Raw genomic sequence first — 20260 nt, 5'->3', positions numbered from 1 at the left:
ATTCCACAATAAAGGTTTTTGTGAAGTCCGGTGTAGCTAAGACCGGTGCTTGGCACATTGCCTCTTTAAGATGTTCAAAGGCCTTTGTTGCTTCCGGAGTCCATGAAAATGAATCTTTCTTCAATAATGTTGTTAGAGGTGCTGCTATTCTCCCATAATTCTTAACAAACTTGCGATAATACCCTGTCAACCCAAGAAATCCTCGCAGATGCTTTATGGATGTGGGGATTTTCCATTCCTTAATGGCTTTAATTTTGCTAGGGTCTACCTTAACTCCTTCATGAGATACAATATGACCCAAATATTCCACCTCCTGGACTCCAAAGAAACATTTGGATCTTTTTGCATATAATTGTTTCTCCTCCAATAGTTGTAGCACCCTGTCAACATGTTCAACATGATCCTTCCAAGACTTGCTGTAGATTAGTATATCATCAAAAAATACTAACACAAATTTTCTAAGGAATGGTTTGAAAATTGAATTCATCAAACCTTGAAATGTTGAAGGTGCATTGGTAAGGCCAAAAGGCATGACCAAAAATTCATAATGACCCTCATGAGTTCTAAATGTCGTTTTTGGAATGTCTTCAATCTTCATTCTGATTTGATGATATCCCGAACGAAGATCCAACTTGGTGAAGTAAATTGATCCATGCAATTCATCCAGTAATTCATCAATAACAGGAATGGGGAACTTATCTTTAATAGTGAGCTTGTTGAGCTCCCTATAATCTGGACACATGCGCCATGATCCATCCTTCTTGTGCACCAATACTACTGGAGCTGAGAAAGAACTTTGACTCGGTTGAATTATACCAGCCTCTAGCATTTCTGCAACCATACGTTCAATTTCACTCTTTTGGACATAGGGATATCTGTACGGCCTGATGTTTGGAGGAACACTTCCTGGAATCAGATGAATAGCATGATCATGATCACGCATAGGTGGGAGACCCTTGGGAGTCTCAAATACCTTGGAATGATTGTCCAAGACTTTTTGGAGATCTGGAGAAATAGATGATTCCAATGTGGAAACATCTAGCGAACATAATTGTGCAATTACACCTCTTTGCTCCTTTTTTAGAAGCTTTGTCATACCATTAGAGCTGATTATCTTTCCTGGTTTCCCTGCAATACCCCTTAATTCAACTTCCTTTCCTTCCGTAGAAAATTTGATGAAAAGTTCTTGAAAATTAAAAGCTATTGTACCCAAGGATTGTAGCCATTGGACTCCTAGTACAACATCCGCACCTCCCATTGGAATGGAAAGCATTGGGCTAGTCAATACATATTCTCCCATGGATAGCTTGATATTATGGCACTTTCCAGAGCAATTTATTGTTCCTCCATTTGCAATCATCACTTGACACTCTGGTGCTGGATATAGGAAGCAATTCAATTCTTTTGCTACCCTACAATGAATAAAATTGTGGGTGCTTCCTGAATCAATCAACACTATTACCTTTTTCTTCTTGATTTGTCCTTCTATCTTGATGGTTTGAGGAGTGGTAATTCCTGCCAATGCATTACAAGATATGGTCGGATTTATTTGTTCTTCATCTAGGCTTTGTTCCTGGAGTATATCTTCTTCTTTTGACCTTTCTTGCTCCTTTTCTTCTTCCTCTTCACAATCTATGTAGAATAATTTCTTCTCAGCACACTTATGACCTTTAGTGTATTTGCTATCACAACTGTAACAAAGCCCTTTTGCTCTTTTTTCTTCCAATTGTTGTGGTGTCAACCTTATAGGTTGTGGAAGACTAGGGGCAACAACACTTCCGTCTTTATAGTTGTGAGTGGTATGCTTCCTGGTTGCCATAATTTTGCTTTCCATTTTTCTTGCTAACCTGAATGCCTTCTCTAATGAATCAGGTTCCCAAAGGCGAACATCATGTTGGATATTATCCTTTAAAGACCCTATGAACACATCAATCCTATGCTCCTCTGGAATATCTTTTACCCTTATGTTCAATTTTTGGAACTCCTCAATGTGCTCCATTACTGAACCCTTTTGTTTGAGACTTATCAATTGGCTAAAAAAAGTGTTGCTTTTTGTATCTTCATAATGTGCTATCAATTCTTCCGTAAAAATTGCCCAAGTGATAAATTGTTTACGAGAGCAAAGCCATTGATACCATACAAACTGATTTGGTTCCAAATATACAGTTGCCATACGTACCTTTTGTGTGTTTTGCACATTATTGAGATCGAAGAATTGCTCCATCTGTAATATCCATGTGGCGGGATCCTTGCCATCAAACTTCCTCATATCGATTTTTGGAATATGGTGATTCTTCGATCCAACATTAGCGTCTATGGAATCATGATTAACATTTCTTTTGTTCTCATCATGAGTTTCCTTTACTACCTTTTCACCATTAGTGACCCTTTCTTGTAGCAACTTCTTCAATTCTTCCATATTTGTCTTCAAATCTATCTTCAAATCTGCCATGTCTCTCTTCAAATCTGTCTTCGAATCATCCATCTTAGCTTCCATGCCCTTTATCTTAGATTCCACGCCACTTATCTTAGCTTCTGTTAGCTTTTGTGAGCGTGACATTTGTTGCACTTGTTCTTGTAATTTTGATATATCATGTAGCATTTCTTCTTCTTCTTCATGAGTCATGCTAGAGCTTTCAGGTTCCTTACTAGGTGTTTGCATTTTCTTTCCTCGGGGCATCAGTTACCGATAATAATGCTTTACTATGCCCTTTGAATTCCGTTAAACCAAGCTTACACAAAAATTTTAAAAAAAACTACACACCTTTTTTCACTTTATAGAACCCTGATATTGAATCTGATGTATCTCTGTAATTTCGGATCATCCAGTTCTGAAATTGCCACCTGTAGTAGCCTTCTGCGTCCTCTTTCCAATGCCACAAGTTTGAGCCAAATTGGATTCTCCAAGGAAGAGTTATGTGAAATCTCCCACAGTGACTTGCTTTTAGACTGGTTCAGTAGAGCGAACTTGTACGACGTGCCACGAGTCACTGTTTCAACCTTTGAATCTGAAACACACACACAAGAAACTACAGTCTGTCCTCTTTCTGTACCTTTTTACGAAATTTCAATCCGATCCTCAAAGAGAGAGTTATGACGATTTTCCCCAGGTCACTTGTTTTGAATGTAATTCAGGAGTCTGCAAAAAGGCCAACTTCCTCAGATCATATCTCCAAAAATATCGCGCGAAAAGCTCTGAAATTCGGACCCAAGGTTCAGCGCCAATTCTTCTCAAATGAGTTTTTTTGCGACTTCTGAAACATCACAGAAAAAAAGTTATAGCAAAAATTCCACGATGACTTGTTTGGAGCAGCGAAACCCTAGAATCCAAAGCTCTGATACCAAATGTTATGAAACCAGCTCAAGAAAAGATAGATCAACGCCTTAAAATTCAGCCTCTTCGAGGGGGCAACCTCCTTTACATTACATAAATGAACAATTCTTGGATGATACAAATGACAAAACCTCCTTTCTATATATAGGAGTCTAAGGAGTCACAATATAATCTAGCCGACCTAACAATAATAATATAAAGCCACAAAAATAACAATAGAGGGATTCTATGGGGCACAGAAATAACAATATGGGGGTAATAGGGGCACAACAATATAAATAAGGGGTATAACTACAATAGTAATGGGGTAATCACTAGTATTATAGGGACCCAACAAAGAATCTAGTGTCTATCTCGGTGCTGGAAGACAAAGGATTCAAGGTGGCATTAATCGATGGAAAGGTATGTGTGTGGAAAAGAAATTTCAAAGAAGCATTTACTCTTGGATTCAGGGTTGACAGTTTATATCAAGTTGGAGTAAATCCACTTGGAGCCATGTCTTGCGACACATCTCTTCAATCTGAACTATGGCACCGAAGGTTTGCTCATCTACACTATAAGGCTCTACCCGATGCAAGGAAGATGGTTACAGGTATGCCCGAATCCAAAATAGAGCATGAAGCTATATGTCAGGGATGTGCTGAGGGAAAACATTCAAGGGGACCATTCCCTTCAAGTGATAGCAAGACCACAGACATTTTGTAATTGGTTCATTCTGATCTATCTGGTATGTTGCTTGTGACATCATTAGGAGGATATTTATATTATGTTGTCTTTGTGGATGACTTCTCTCGCAAAACTTGGATATATTTCTTGAAGAAGAAGGACGAAATATTCTCATGGTTTCGTGCCTTCAAAGCCCTGGTGGAAAATCAAATAGGGAAGAAGATTAAGATATTAAGGACCGATAATGGAACCGAATACGAATCAAATGAATTCAAAGATTATTGTGGAGAAGCTGGCATTAAGAGGGAGACTACTAGTGCATATACTCCTCGGCAAAATGGTGTTGTTGAAAGGAAGAATCGTTCCATTATAGAAGCCACTTGTGCCATGCTTCATGATCAAGGACTTCCAAAGTTCCTATGGGGAGAAGTTGCCCTCATCAAGCTTTGGACTCCAAGACTCCCGAAGAAGTTTTTACCAGTAAGAAGCCTGATGTTTCTCACTTTAGAATTTTTGGTAGCCCCGTATATTTTCATGTGCCGAAAGAAAAGAGAAGCAAATTGGATGCTTCTGGGAAGAAAGGAACATTTGTGGGCTACAGTGAAACTTCTAAGGCATATAGAATCTATGTGCCTGGTCAAAGAGAAGTGGAGATAAGTCATGATGTCATTTTCGATGAGGATGCTGCCCTTGGGAAGATTAGTAACCTTCCTCTTCCAAGGAAGGACAAAGACGCAGATTCCGAAAAGCAGGGAGAATCGCAGGATGAGCAGATGCCTGATGCTGAAGGACCAATGGATCCCATTGATCCACCCCCTCATGAGCCCTCCTCCTCGAAAAGGAGACCCTCATGGCTTAGGGAGACTCTTGAAGATGCCGAGAGACATGTTGCACCTAGGGGGACACTTCATGAAAGCAAGAAGCCGAATAGGTACCAAGGGTACTTAATTTCTATGAGCACCATTGTTCATATGAACGATGCAATGAATGAATAAATATGAGTCGATTATGAGGAATGAAGTCTGAGATGTGGTCCCTAGACCCAAGGACAAATCCGTTGTCACCTCGAAATGGCTCTTCAAGATTAAGCATGGAGCTAATGGAAGTGCTGAAAAGTTCAAAGCCAGATTCGTTGCTCGAGGCTTCTCTCAAAAGGAAGGTGTAGATTATGATGAGATATTTGCACTGGTTGCCCGCTACACCACCATCTATTCGATTATAGCCCTTGCTGCCTCACAAGGATGGAATCTTCATCAAATGGATGTCAAGACTGCCTTCTTGCATGGTTCACTTAAGGGGGAATTCTAAGTAGAACAACCTGAGGGGTTCGAAGTTCAAGATCGTCAGTCACAAGTATGCAGGTTGAAGAAAGCCCTCTATGGGTTGAAGCAAGCACCCCAGGCTTGGTATGAGAGGATTGATAACTATCTAAAGAAGCTGGGATTTACAAGAAGCGAAGTTGATCCGAACCTTTATTTTAAGGTTGAGAATGATAGACCTCTCATCTTGGTACTATATGTGGACGATCTCTTTCTGACAGGTACAGACCCTCTTATTCATCAATGTAAGAGTGTGTTGGCTTCCAAATTCGAGATGAAGGACCTAGGACTAATGCATTACTTCCTAGGGTTGGAGGTCTGGCAAAAGCCAAGCGAGATTTTCCTTTCTCAAGGAAAATATATTGTGAAGATTCTTGAAAGATTTGGGATGGTGGACTGCAAGTCCATGACTACTCCAATGGAACTTAACTTCAATAAGTTATGCAGAAGTGTTGTTGGGCCCGTTTTGGGGAATTCTTCTGAGAATCGTCAACTCGTGGGGGCCCTGATGCTCTTGGTGAACTCCTGTCCGGACATATGTTTTGCAGTGAATACATTGAGCCAGTTTATGGTTGAGCCTCATCACATACATTGGATTGCTGCCAAGAATCTCTTGAGATATCTTCAGGGCACAATCACTTATGGACTGAGATACACTGTCGGGAATGTGAGGCTCCATGGTTACTCTGATGCAGACTGGGTTGGCAGTGTGGTGGATCGTAAAAGCACATTTGGATGTTGCTTCTCTCTAGGTTCTGCTTCGATATCATAGATGAGCAAGAAGCAGAACTTAGAAGTCAATTGCCTTGAGCACCACTGAGGCTGAATATATTACTGCTAGTTTGGCCTCCTATGAAGTTGTTTGGTTGAGGAAGCTCTTTAGTGAGCTGTTTTGACATGTGTTGGATACCACCGTGATCTTCTGCGACAATCAAAGTGGGATTCGTCTTTCGGAGAATCCCGTGTTTCATGACTGCTCCAAGCATATTGATATCAGGTACCACTTTATCCGGGATATGGTACAACGGGGAAAAATCAGGCTCCAACACATTGGGATTGATGATCAGGTCGTCGATATTCTTATGAATCCCCTGGAAAAGGTCAAATTCTTGACCTTTCATGAACTACTTGGAGTCGTGGAGAGACCCTCTTATGAGGGTCCTGTATGAGATGGATGTTGAGCTCTGGGAGCTTCGGCGGGCTTGGAGCAATGAGCGACCATAGGGTGAGTGGTTCACCTTCCCTTATTGGTGCGCGATGTACAAGGTGAGTGGTTCACCTTCCCCTGTGATACCCCATGGTGGTATATGCATAGAATGAGTGGTTCACCTTCTCCTATGGCATATGAGCAGGATGAGTGGTTCACCTTCTCCTACCGGCACATCCTACCCATGCAGTCCGGGACTCATGGGAAGTACCTCTCATCTGGCCAATGAGAAGGGAAATGAGGATAGGGATCATAGTACTACAGATGGACAAATCATGTACTATCATACTCCTTATGCTAGGATGTTGATATTGATCTGGGATCAATGGAAACTGACTTTAGGTCGGTTAAGAGTGGTATGACACACTCTCTATTATTGGAGACTAACTTCGGGTCAGTGGAGAATGGCATGATACATTTTCGATCATTTCTTCTTTCTTCATAGTTCAGCAGAGCAGAGCAGAGACAATGACGGTACAGGTTGTCAGATAGTTTGACAAGTAAAGTTCTCCCTAGTTGAGAGGGAGTGTTAAATTTGGCAACTATGGCCAAACTTCACATTGCACAGTTCATATGAGGCAGCTCATATTTTACTTGGATTCCTCTCTCTGAGAGGTGTAGGATTGATCTAAAGATCATCCCATTCTGACATGTACAAATGAAGTTATGAATTTATTTTGATTATGGACAAATTGTCAAGGTCAGTCAGCGAACTCATGTAGGCTCTAAAGCCCAATAGTCAAGTCTATTCAACCTCAATCTTCTCTCTCTCCACATGTGTGAAGGAAGGTCTGATTTTTTAGCTGCTGCGTTGACCAGATTTGACCAAAATTTTAGGAGGCCAAAATTTCAGGAGACCGAAATTTCAGGATGCCGAAATTTCAAGAGGTTGACTTTGACAGCGTTGACCCTATTTGACTTCGGCTTTGTGAGGGAGACTTCTGTTTGGGCAAGCCGCTATTCTGGGCACAAAAACTGAGGCAATTTGACCCCTGCATTGACCAACGTTGACTACCCTAATTCAAGTTGTTGCATTGACTTTTGTTGACATGATTTGACTGGTTATTATCAGACTGCTTTGCGCTACATTATCTTGATGTCGGAGGCCGAGTTAACCAAGGTTGACCGAGCTGTTTTGGAGGTCAATTTCAGCGCTGTTGACAAGCGTTGACTTTTTGGTTAGGGCTTTCTATTTTTGTTGTTTTGACTTATTAGGTTGGGCAAGTGAACACTGTAAATTGTATTCCCTCTCTCTGCTGAACTTTTGAAGAATTATAAGAAGAATTGATCAAAGGTGTCCCCGCATTGGGGTTTGTCCCTGGTTGGTGCCATATCTTGTGTCCTCTTGTGTTGGCTTGTCTTCTACTGTTATTGTTTATGTTCTATCTGCATTTTACTATCATGATGATGTGATCGCTGAATTGGATATTGATATTGGGCTAATAAAGAAATTGAAGTAAAACTGCTCTAAGCATAGAACATAACATTGTTCTCCTAAAATTAACAAACTCTCAGTGTCACAAGACTAGCTCGAAGATGATTACTTCTTTCCTCTTGCCTATTGACAATTTTAACAAAAAGACACAACTTGACCATGTCTCAACTATGAGATTAGTCAATTCTTGTAGGTTCAAAGTCCCCCATCTAGCTAGTAGCTCAACCCTCATTGCCAACTTCTTTCCAGCCTTAGCTACTAGGAACTGTTGGAACGAACAAAGTTCGTTCTTCACGCTAAACACTCCAGAAGGCTTGGAATATAAAGATCTCCATTGAGATACAAGAATAAATATATTAAAATGTATGAGTAAGAATGATGTTACAATTGAGAGTGAGGGTCCTATATATATATCCAGGTAAGTACCCTTTCACGAATGGTCATGTTTGTAGAGACATGCCTCTTCCCTACTAATTATTAGTTAATTAATCATTGTTTATGTCTATTATTATTTATATTATTTTTACTATTTTTATATATATTTAATTCATAACATTGCCTTCCTCCTCAAAAAGCTTTGTCCTCAAAGCTTACTGATGAAAAGCTTGATCTCGAATTGTTAAAATTGACAACTAGGGCCAAACTCCATGTGGGTCATCTTATTCATGACTGATAATTATTTTATTAGATTCCTCTCATCGAGAGGTGTAGGATTGATCTAAAGATCATCCGATTCCGATAAACATTTATGGAGATATGAATTTATTTTGATTATGGAATAATTATCAAGCCGACCTGCAACTCATGTAGGCTCAGAAGCCCAACAGTCGCATCTATTCAATCATCAACATTTGTGTATAAATACAGGAGGACTTTTCCTCATTTGCACTTATCTCATCTCATCTCTCTCTCTCTCACCCGAGCCGAAAAAGGTCGTTCAGAATCTTGCACTAGTGCGCAGCGAAATCTTGCACTGGTGCGCGGCGAATCTGGGACTGGTGCACGGTGAACAACTCACTGGTGGAGACTTGACAAGTTCGATCTAGGGTTTGCTGCCGTTGTTTAGCGCTGATCTAGGGTTTGCTGCTGCTGATATAAATCAGATTTATGTACTATTTCTCTCTGCTGAATATTGAAGATAAATGAAGATTTGATCAAAGGGTTTCCCCACATTGGGGTTTGTCCCTAGCTAGCCGCCACATCTTGTGTCTCTTGTCTTGGCTTGTTTTCTGTCAATCGTTTAATGTTCTATCTGCACTTTACTTAATGTACATGTGATTGATAATCTGTGGATAATAATAAGAAAAAGAAGTAAATTGCTCTAAGCATAGAACATACCATATCTTAACATGGTATTAGAGCTGAGGTGAAGATAAAGCCCAAGCAAGAGCAAGAGCAATCACCAAAGAGAAGATTGGCAGGCTATCCAAAAAGAATTCATGCAGTCCTCAACACACTTCCCTGTCGAAGACAAGCTCCGTGAGAAAGCTAACTATCACAGATGGAAGATGTCTATCAATCGAACCTTAGAAGATCAAGGAGTGTTGGACCATGTGAGAGGCAATATTGTTGAGCCTCCATCAAATGCACCCGTCGCTGCCAGGAACAAATGGAAAACCGGTGAAGTCAAAACAAAGAAGATCATCCAGGACTCTATAGACAAAGGCTACAAGGTGACTTTCAGCGATGGCAAGGTACGTATATGGAAAAATAATGTTAAAGATGCCTTCACTCTTGGGTTTCGAGTTGATTCATTATATTAGGTCGGTGGAAGCCCGCTAGGTGTCATGTCTTGTGACACATCTCTTCAGTCCGAACTTTGGCATCGGAGGTTTGCCCACCTTCATTATAAACCTACCTGATGTAAGACAGATGGTAACAGGGATGCCCGAATTCCGAGTACAGAAAGAAGGTGTATGTCCGGGATGTGCAGAAGGAAAGCTAAAAAGGGGACCATTCTCCTCAATCCAAAGCAAGACCTTCGATGTATTACAACTAGTTCACTCAGACATATCTGGTATGATGCCTGTGAACTCCTTGGGAGGTTATTCATATTACCTTACTTTTACAGATGACTATTCTCGAAAGACTTGGATATACTTCTTGAAAAAGAAGGATGAAGTGTTCTCTTGGTTTCAACACTTCAAAGCCTTGATCGAGAATCAAACCGAAAAGAAGATCAAGATCTTAAGGACTGATAATGGGACTGAATATGAATCTAACGAGTTTCATGACTTTTGTAAAGAGATTAGCATCAAGAGGGAGACTACCACACCATATACTCCTAAACAGAATGGTGTGGCGGAAAGGAAGAACCGTACGATTGTGGAAGTTGACCGTGCCAAGCTCCATGATCAAAGACTTCCAAAGTTTCTTTGGGCCGAAGCTGCAAGCACCGTCGTATATGTACAAAACTGATGCCCTCTTCAAGCATTGGGTTCCAAGACTCCTGAAGAAATGTTCACCCTTAAGCAACCTGACATATCTCATTTTAGAATTTTTGGAAGCCTTATATATTTTCATGTGCCGAAAGAGAAAGGAATAAATTAGGTGCATCTGGAAAGAAAGGAATCTTCGTGGGCTATGGTGAAAATACTAAGGGCTATAGAATCTATGTAGCCGATCAAAGGGAAGTTGTGATTAGTCATGATGTCACCTTTGATGAAGATATGGCTCTCAGCAAGGTGAACAATCTTCCTACAGTGAGGAGTTCTCAAGAAGCTGACACCAAGGAACCGAAAGAAAAAGAGTATGACGAGCTATTTGCACCTGTTACCAGATATACCACCATTCGCTCGATCATAGCCCTTGCGACTTCACAAGGATGGAACCTACATCAGATGGATGTCAAGACCACGTTCTTGCATGGTTCGATCAAAGAAGAGGTCTACGTGGAGCAACCCGAAGGATTTGAGATTTATGATCGAAAATCTCATGTATGCAGGTTGAAGAAGGCTCTCTATGGGCTAAAGCAAGCACCCCGAGCATGGTATGAGAGGATCGACAGCTACTTGATGAAGCTGGGATTCACTAGGAGTGAAGCCGACCCTAACCTCTACTTTAAGGTTGAAGATGACAAACCTCTCATACTGGTGTTGTATGTGGATGACCTCTTCCTAACAGGTGCAGACCCTCTCATTCACAAATGTAAGAGGGAGTTGGCTTCTGAATTTGAAATGAAGGACCTAGGACTGATGCACTATTTCCTAGGACTTGAAGTGTGGCAGAAGCCAAGGGAAATTTTCCTATCTCAAGGAAAATATGTGGTGAAGATATTGGAAAGATTCGGTATGGTAGACTGCAAGCCTGTAACTACCCCGATGGAGCTTGACTTTAAGAAGTTAAGCGGTAGTGCTGCTGGACCTGTTTTACGAAATGCTACCGAGTATCGGCAACTCGTCGGAGCATTAATGTTCTTAGTGAACTCCCGTCTAGATATATGCTTTGCAGTCAACACATTAAGTCAACATATGGTTGAACCTCATCACATACATTGGATTGGTGCCAAGAATCTGTTAAGATATCTTCGTGGCACAATTACATATGGGCTAAGATACACTGTCGGAGATGTGAGACTACTTGGATACACTGATGCTAATTGGGCAGGAAATGTGGAGGACCGTAGGAGCACTTCTGGGTGCTATTTCTCCTTGGGATCTGCTTCAATATCCTGGATGAGCAGGAAGCAGAAGTCGGTGGCTTTGAGCACCGCCAAGGCAGAGTATATCGCTGCTAGCATGGCCTCCTGTGAAGCAGTCTGGTTGCGAAAGCTCTTTAGTGAGCTGTTTGGATTTACATTGGATACCAACGTGATCCTATGTGACAACCAGAGTGGGATTCGTTTGTCAGAGAATCTCGTATTTCATCATCGCTCCAAGAATATTGATATCAGGTACCACTATATTCGAGATATGGTGCAGCGGGAAGCTATAAGGCTCCAACATATCGGTACAGATGAACAGGTCGCCAACATTCTGACAAAACCCCTAGGAAAGGTCAAATTTTTTACTTTCCGAGAACGACTTGGTGTCGTTCAAAAAACCCTCTGATGAGGGTCCTGTATGATGTATTGAGCTCTCGGAGCTCCGGGGGGGTGCGGGGTACTTCTTGGAGCGACATATGACGAACAGGGTAAAAGAATCAAAACTTTCCCTGTACCACCCCATGGCGACTATGTAGCAGGATGATTAGTTCTCCTGTGAGGCCTGGATGATGTGTTCTCTGTGACGACTATGTAGCAGGATGATTAGTTCTCCTGTGAGGTCTGGATGATGTGTTCTCCATGACGATTGTGTAGCAGGATGATTAGTTCTCCTATGAGGTCTGGATGATGTGTTCCCCATGAAGATTGTGTAGCAGGATGATTAGTTCTCCTGTGAGGTCTGAATGATGTGTTCTCCATGACGATTGTGTAGCAGGATGATTAGTTCTCCTGTCGAGGCATCCTACCCATGCAGTCTGGGACTCGTGGGAAGTACCTCTTATTTGATCAATAAGCAGGGAAATGAGGATAGGGACCATAGTAGTATCGATGGACGCATCGCTGTATCTACCATACTCCCTATGCTAGGATGACCTTCATTGATCTGGGATCAATGATACTAGTCTAGGACCAGTGGTAGGAGTTGTACCCACTATGACGCTGACTTCGGATCAGTTGAGACTGGTCTAGGACCAGTGGTACATACTCTGAGACCGACTTCGGGTCAGTGGAGGACTGCTCTGGGACCAGTGGTAGGAGTTGTACCCACTATGACGTTGACTTCGGGTCGGTTGAGACTGGTCTGGGACCAGTGGTACATACTCTGAGACTGACTTCGGGTCAGTGGAGGATTGGTCTAGGACCAGTGGTAGGAGTTGTACCCACTATGACGCTGACTTTGGGTCGGTTGAAACTTGAGACTGGTCTAGGACCAGTGGTACACACTTTGAGACTGACTTTGAGTCAGTGGAGGATGATACTGGTCTGGGACTAGTAGTAGGAGTTGTACCCACTATGACGCTGACTTCAAGTCAGTTGACACTAGTCTGGGACCACTAGTACACACTCTGATACTGACTTTGAGTCAATATGATACATCCTCGATCATTTCTTCCTCTTCATAATTCGGACCAGTGTTGATAATATCGGTATCGGGAAAATATCGGCGAGGGTCCAAAAAATATCTTATCGGCAATATCGGCGAAAATATCGGCAAGCATAAAAAATATTTTTTTCAAATTTTTAAATATAGCCGATATTTTGCCGATATTTTCAAAATATCGCGATATTTTGCCGATATTTTCCGATATTTGCCGATATTTTGAAAATATCGCGATATTTTCTCGGCGATATATCGTTTTGCCGAAAATATCGCGATATTTTCAAATATTGCCGATATTATCAACAGTGATTCGGACAAAGCAGAGCAAAGCAGATCAGAACACGGCAGAACAGAACAGAGCAGAGCATGCAGGATAGAGTAGAGCAGAGCAGTGGTCAAGATGTACAGGGCAGTGCATTTGATGGATGAATAGTAGCGATCGATAGACAGATTGCAGATGGAGTTCTCCCTAGTTGAGAGGGAGTATTAAAATTGGCAAGTAGGGCCAAACTCCATGTGGGTCATCTTATTCATGGCTGATAATATTTTTATTAGATTCCTCTCGTTGAGAGGTGTAGGATTGATCTAAAGATCATCCGATTCCGATAAGTATTTATGGAGATATGAATTTATTTTGATTATGAAATAATTATCAAGCCGACCTGCAACTCATGTAGGCTCAGAAGCCCAATAGTGGCATCTATTCAATCATCAACATTTGTGTGTAAATACAGGAGGACTTTTCCTCATTTGCACTTATCTCATCTCATCTCTCTCTCTCTCACCCGAGCCGAAAAAGGTCGTTCGGAATCTTGCACTAGTGCACGGCGAAATCTTGGTGCGCAGCGAAATCTTGCACTAGTGTATGGCGAGTGCGCGGCGAAGTCTCGGACTGGTGCACGATGAACAACTCACCGGTGGAGACTTGACAAGTTCGATCTAGGGTTTGCTGCCCTTGTTTAGGGCTGATCTGAGGTTCGCTGCTGCTGATGTAAATCAGATTTATGTACTATTTTTCTCTACTGAATTATTGAAGATAAAGGAAGATTTGATCAAAGGGTTTCCCCACATTGGTGTTTGTCCCTGGCTAGCCACCACATCTTGTGTCTCTTGTCTTGGTTTGTTTTCTATTGATCGTTTAATGTTCTATCTCCACTTTACTTAATGTACATGTGATTGCTAATCTGTGGATAATAATAAGAAAAAGAAGTAAACTGCTCTAAGCATAGAACATACCATATCTTAACACGAATGTCTTCTTGTCTCGGAACTGTCATCTTCGTCGAAACAAGACAATATGATGCTCAAAACTGTCGCACTAAGAATGGATCTGACCATCCAAAATTAATCTTCTGTGGAATCTTGTGGTTACTGGATACTTCGTGTGAATTGCTATCACAAGACTGAATTGCACTGACAATAGTAACCTTCAGAACATAAGTTTGTTGTTTATGTTCAGAGTGATACGGATTCGTAGATTGATTGAAATGTTTGTTCCTGTGATTCGGATGTAGAGAAAGAGTTCCTTTGGTTTTTCTTTCCCCTGTCGTGTAGCGGTATTCTGAATTACTTCAGGTGACAATGTTGTTGAGTTGGTTACATAACCTTCACTTGGGATGTATATCATCTGCACTGTAGCATCTAAGTGTTCCTTTTCTTCAACTGATTTGCCTTCTTCTTGAGTTATGATATTCACTGAATCGGTATTCGTTCCCTTATCTTCAACTTGGACTTTTACGACTGGAGATTTTGATACTTCTTCTTGAGTAAGTTGTTCTAACTTATCTTTTAATGATTTCTTATCATCCTTAAGTTTCTTAGTTTGAGTGAGTAGACTTTGATTATGGTTTCTCGGACATAAAGCTCTTTGGTTTCTGATTTATCAACCTTATTTTCAATGTTTTGACTTTTAAGCTTTTCATCTTTTAGATATCTGATTTGTTCTAATAAATTTTTATTAAGGTTCTTTAAACATAAATCTTCATCTTCTTATTCTAATAAGTGCTTCTTGAGTTCCTACTTTGTGACCTTAGTCTTCTTGACTAGTGCAATTAATTTTTCAACGTGGTCCTTGAGGTGAGAAATTTCTTCGTCCTTTTCAATTACTTGTTTGTAATGCATATCTGCAAGATCTTCATATTCTTGTTGTAACACTTTCTTGTTTTGCCGAAGTTTGGCTATTTTGTCTTTGTTTTGATCTTTCAACTACAATTTCTCGGTACATTGGATTACATCGTTTTGTAGGGGTGATGATGGGCATTTATCTTGTAATTTGGATTCTGTCTTCTTCATTTCCTCATTAAAATATGTATGTTGTTTCCCAACTGTTCCCATTAATTGTTTCAGATCTCTTGCTAATGATTGGTTTTATGTATTACTTAGACATTCAACTAAAGTAAAAGTTTTGTAACATTTTGTGCAGATGCAGACGACATTTTGATTTCTGAATGACTTTTGACAATTAGGATATCCTTTTGAACAAAAAGGACATATTGAAAAAAAAACCCATATTTTTTGTTTTCTTCACTTCTTTTAACTTAGTATGAAAGATTCTTCTTCTTCTTCTTCTTAAACAACTTTGAACCTCAGTACTCCTTCTTTTTCCTTGGTAGAATTTTTTTTAATTAAATTAAATGAATTAAATAACAGTGACTATATATATATATATATATATATAACGGGTACTATAAAATATAGAGTTTTTGTATAATGTAACTATAAATATATATATAGTTTTATAATGTCACTAATATCGGCCTTTAGAATGTGAATGATGCAATGCATCGTATGGAAGGAAAGGTCACAGTGGTCGAGAGTCAACGATTTGGTGGGGAAGACAACGACAAGAGACACAATTGATCAGATGGAGGGTATCGGTAGGTGTTCGAGTTTAACAGTGGACAGAGAAGTAATATTGATAGCAGCAGCTGGCTGATCAAAATGCTATGACGGGGAAAACGATAATCGAAGTGTCTGTAATTGGTGGCAGTGACTAAACAACAGTCGAAGTGTCTACAAATGGACGAACAATGTCGCTTCTATGTAATTAATTTGCAATTAGTTTCTCTTTCGTCGTTCAACAACTCAATTGGGTTCGACAACTGCAGTGTTTGTGCTCACTGCAACGCCAATATTGAGCGACACTTACAGAGTCAAGCGGCAACAGTTGGACGAGTTGTCTTTTGCACCGTGATGGTGGTGGCCAGAAGTGCAGCACGGTTGTGGTGGTTGGAAGTCGATTCAATTGTGATTTCATGGTGGCGTGAATGGAACACAGCAATGAAAGTGGCAGCTCAAAAGGGTGTGAGCCTAATGTAGAAATACACAAAAGTATTTGTAATAATAATTTATTATATATAAAAATGTATAAGTGATGAATGAATGTTACATTAAAGACCCGCATATATGCCTAAGCAGGTGTCATTTCGTGATTGGGACATCCCTTTTCACTTAACTAATGACTACTTAACATAATCATTACTTGATTACTTAATATTTATATTATTTATATTTATTTATTTTGTTATGAATTATATTCATAACATTATCCCTTCCTTCAAAAGCTTTGTCCTCAAAGCTGTATTGCTGACGATTTCTTCATCTTGTATTTGTCATCTGTACCTTGTCTCTTCGCTTGTGAACCGCATCTTAATTTCTCAACGCTTCTACTGATCTCCGTCTGTACAATTCGCTAGTATCCTTGTTTTGAATCCAATGTTATCGATATTTATTTTTTATTTTCATTTTTTTATATAATATAATAATAATTTTTTTCTATATAATAATAATAATTATTTTTAATAATATTTTTTTAATTAATAATATTTTAATTAACTATACTAATTTAAATTACTTTTTTGTTTTATTAACTCTGTATGATTTTAAACGTTGGCAATCAATCATACGCTCTGTTACGTACGGCGTCAAATCCACGGACCAGAGTCACGGTGATTATTCAAATGAGGCCACGCTCTTTTGACAGCGGCTCGGTGTTGTAGCGTCTTCGGTGCTAGTGCGGGATTGGTGCATCAGTGGCGTGGGTTTGAGGGCAGTGAGGGACACGACCAGTGGACAGCGGGGGTAACAATGCAGAGGAACAGCCCACGCCAAGGTGGAATGCCACGATAGTCTAATATCAGTAGCAAACAGCGTTGGAGCCCACTTCTTAGTAGAGAAGGTCCTGTAGCAGATCAGATTGGATCCCACGCCAGAGTCACGATGATATTTTGAAGTGTTTGCCTACCGATTGTTAACGTCAGCTGCTCGACGATGGTGATGGGCATGGAAGCATTCCACGCGCAAAGAAGGTCGATGATATGCGTAGCGGAAAGGGAAGTCGGCCGACAGCCAACACAGACAGGTTGCAACGTGCGACGTGGGAGGGTCAACAGTTGACTTTTAACTGCGGTAACACTTATATCAACCCACGCTGTAGCTATACGGTAACGTTGTCACGCTATACGGGATGTCAATGGAACTTATATATGTCGAGCCACATAAATCGACGCAACACTTAAACACGATCCACACTGGAATCGACACCAGAATTTGTTCACCCTTCGACCGGGCATGCCGCACGGGCAAGCCGCTTGACGAAATACTCACTATCGCCTTCGTAGCCCAACCCTCAGAGAGTCGAAGTGCGTCAAATCCAACAAGTGTTGACTCCGCTGAGGTTTTCAAATCAAGCCCTGTGTATTCCGAATCGAATCGAGCAATGACCCAACGTTTGATTGTTGTGGCCGGTCTCCATCTCCCAAGCCATGCAAATGTAGCTTCAAGTGGGGTATATCCACACCCTATAAGATATCCTGACATGATTTTTGGGGAATCTTGAATTGTGTGAAGATTGACAGAGGAAGAATAACGGGCCAGAACAACACTAAGAATGTGGCAAATTTCAGAGTCCGTCTTCCTGGCATGAAGGGCGGCCCTTAGAGTTTGGGAAGTGTTCTTCTACATCGCAATATTCACCCAATTACTTTGTTCTGATTTCGGCTCGACTAGGTTAATTGACTCCATAATATCGCTCACTCGTAGAAAACTTAGTGGGGAAACCACCCCGTATCTGATTTTTCTCATACGCTTATTGTTTTCTATTGTTACAATAGTGTACATAAGTTTTCCATCGTCTGAGTAATAGCAAGTATCCATTTTAAAAAAGTGACCATACATAACTTCAGGTTCCACATTATTCTGTCGCCAGTGCATCGTGTCATCCTGCTGCCGCTCCATCTTGTCATTGTCGCGACACTCCTCTGTCCCATCTGTTAAAACATGGCTTACCTCTCTCTCACCTTTATTCCTATCAGAAACAAGGGCTGCACATCTCAGAAATTTTTTCGTGATCAATTTCAACTTTACCCAAAGTCTCAAATATTCGTTGAATTGAACGTGTTGTAACACGCAGCTTCACATCCGAGACATGATCTTTCAGAACTCTTTCTTTGGGTTTGAACTGTCCAGATTGCTGGAAGGTATCAGTACTTAATAGGTGAAACAGTAAATTCTCCAACTCCTTGCTCTGGATTTATGCCTATGTAACTAACATTGTCATGATCCTTTCAAGCTGCAAAATATTTTGGTTTTGATTTTTTTGAATGAAATTATATGCACCCTTGCTTTCCATTTCAACAATAGCCTCGCACTTAGGGGGTAAGCATATGTATCTTGTCACAGGACCATAACTCTGGCTATAATCTAAAAACCCCTCCTTGTAGAAATTTAACTTTTTCATATCACTTTCACTGTCGCAAGAGAACCCTTGCTTGTTCATTATCCAATTCACAATGACATTATTGTTGGGGTTCTCCATGGACAGAATATGGACAATTCCCTTGCTCGCTTTCCACCAAATTCACAGCAGCATTTTTGTTGGGTTTTTCCGTGGACAGAACATCAACTGTCCCTTGCTCGCTTGTTACCTAATTCAAAGCAACATCTTTGATGGGTTTTTCAATGGACAAAATGTCACCTAACCCTTTATTCGATTCGATACCAAATTTATTAGATTCCTTTTTATTTTTATTTTCACAAGCTTTTCGTGATGCCTTCTCATGGGGAATACCAAGATTTGTTCCAGAAGCACCATCCTCAACAATAGGTCCTAGCCTAAGTTGTGCAGAAATTCGATTATACCCATCCATGTCACCTTTTGCAACGCATCGCCATAACTCTATTTGATCTGGTTTTGACATGTTCATTACATTCCTTGTGCTTTCGTTCATTACGAAGGATACCTCTTTTACTGAATTAATAAAACTCCATTTCACGTTGTCTTCACCCTCACATGGGCTTAATAAATCAGTTGGATACCCTCTAAAGTGAACTACTATTTTCCATGGCCTTTCCGGCTCTGCACCAAGAAGATCAAACAAGACTCCAGTTGGAATGTACCATTTCAAAGGTAACCCCCTGTAGTCAAACCATATTGTATCTGTTCCAAGAGGTAAGGAACTCTGAAAATGAGGTTTTATGACAGGAATAAGAAGAGGAAGGTATCCATTACGAGGAGCCAAAACCCGAAGAAGTTGGGCGGGGGGGGGGGGGGGGGGGGGAAGGAACTGTTGTAACTTCAGAATCATGCAAATGAACTTGTAGTGGAATGTTGCCCATCCACACATACTTGCAAGCAGATGGTTCCCTTGATGAAAGCACAAAATTATGACCACTTACAATGGCAAGCTCTGAACTTGTCACACGTGCAGAAATTTGAGAGGAAAAACAAGGCATCAAACCGTCTTCCACTACTCTTTCATCACGCATATTAAGATCAATATCTAAATGTGGACGACTCTAAATGTCACTCACACCAGCAGTCACACTGGATGTGGTAATAAATTAATAATTGAACTGCCTTTACCCACCATCCTTGTTTTCTCGAAGGTATTTACATTCTCCACATCTTCAAGAGCCTGCGTTTTCTCAAGATCCACTGATGGCAGTTTCAAATTGACAATCACAACAGCAATCACGTTGATGAAGACTTTAATGGCCAAAGACTTGGATCAAAGAACGAGACTCATGTGCAATGGTTGAACAGCCAGAGGATCAAACGGCTCTGATACCAAATGGAACGAACAAAGTTCGTTCTTCATGCTAAACACTCCAGAAGGCTTGGAATATAAAGGTCTCCATTGAAATACAAGAATATATATATTAAAATGTATGAGTAAGAATGATGTTACAATTGAGAGTGAGGGTCCTATATATATA

The 20260-nt window shown here is 40.6% G+C and overlaps 1 protein-coding gene and 1 pseudogene across 1 annotated transcript in view; both read right to left on the bottom strand.

Moving 5' to 3' along the window:
- LOC149190754 (kinesin-like protein KIN-7E, chloroplastic) overlaps positions 1-20260 on the bottom strand; it is a 325467-nt gene that overhangs the window by 248299 nt on the left and 56908 nt on the right. The window lies entirely within an intron of this gene.
- Positions 18970-19810, bottom strand: LOC149190755 (autophagy protein 5 pseudogene; annotated as a pseudogene).

The sequence above is a fragment of the Pinus tabuliformis genome, chromosome 3_1 (genome assembly GCF_031772625.1).
Source record: "Pinus tabuliformis cultivar Carrire ecotype Pingquan chromosome 3_1, CPIR1, whole genome shotgun sequence".
Taxonomy (NCBI): domain Eukaryota; kingdom Viridiplantae; phylum Streptophyta; class Pinopsida; order Pinales; family Pinaceae; genus Pinus; species Pinus tabuliformis.
The sequence above is the reverse complement of the archived record's forward strand: the minus strand, read 5'-3'. Positions and strand labels throughout refer to the sequence as shown.